At 38.1% G+C, this 661-nt stretch overlaps 1 non-coding gene across 1 annotated transcript; it reads left to right on the forward strand.

The window, feature by feature from the left end:
- The first annotated feature begins 261 nt into the window (after positions 1-261).
- On the forward strand, positions 262-333 carry Trnam-cau (transfer RNA methionine (anticodon CAU)). Its single transcript has one exon. It is a non-coding gene; the product is annotated as a tRNA-Met (tRNA).
- The last annotated feature ends 328 nt before the right edge of the window (positions 334-661 follow it).

Genomic DNA, 661 nt, shown 5'->3' on the forward strand with positions numbered 1-661 from the left:
AAGTGCTTAGGGTCTCTATGGATCTTACTCCGGCTCTGAACGGCAGAATGCAATGTCGCCTTTCAGGAAGTAAACTAACATTCTAGTACAGCAGCATGAATTATGATAGTTACTATATTCCATACATTTGACACAATCCAATGTATAAAAATAAATAAATTACATAACACAACAGATGATGTAATAGAAATCACATGACCCAAAATAGACAATAAAGGAAATAATGTATTATATTATATGCATTTACTTAACATCGCGTCGAGCAGAGTGGCGCAGTGGAAGCGTGCTGGGCCCATAACCCAGAGGTCCGTAGATCGAAACTACGCTCTGCTAAGAAGTAGTTACTACTTTTTTTTTTCTCTCTACAAATGTACCAACTATATACATGCCTACAGGATAGGTGCAAATTCTACTATTCAATAGAAATTTATACAGGGTCAAAGGATTACCAACTAACCGGGTTACACTAAAAACCCAAGTAGCATCGTGGGTGGAGACGGCAACAACCTGGCTTTTTCTATAATATAAATATCGTGTTTGACAGGTTGAGCGTTGATGTCGATGATCTCTGCTTTGCTCGTTGGTTGTCATAATTGTTTATCTTCAGACAAGACCTTATCAAGCAGGTCTACGATCAAAGGCATTCTACTAGTAACCATTC

The sequence above is a fragment of the Octopus bimaculoides genome, chromosome 14 (genome assembly GCF_046866305.1).
Source record: "Octopus bimaculoides isolate indiv1 chromosome 14, ASM4686630v1, whole genome shotgun sequence".
NCBI classification, from domain to species: Eukaryota; Metazoa; Mollusca; class Cephalopoda; order Octopoda; family Octopodidae; genus Octopus; species Octopus bimaculoides.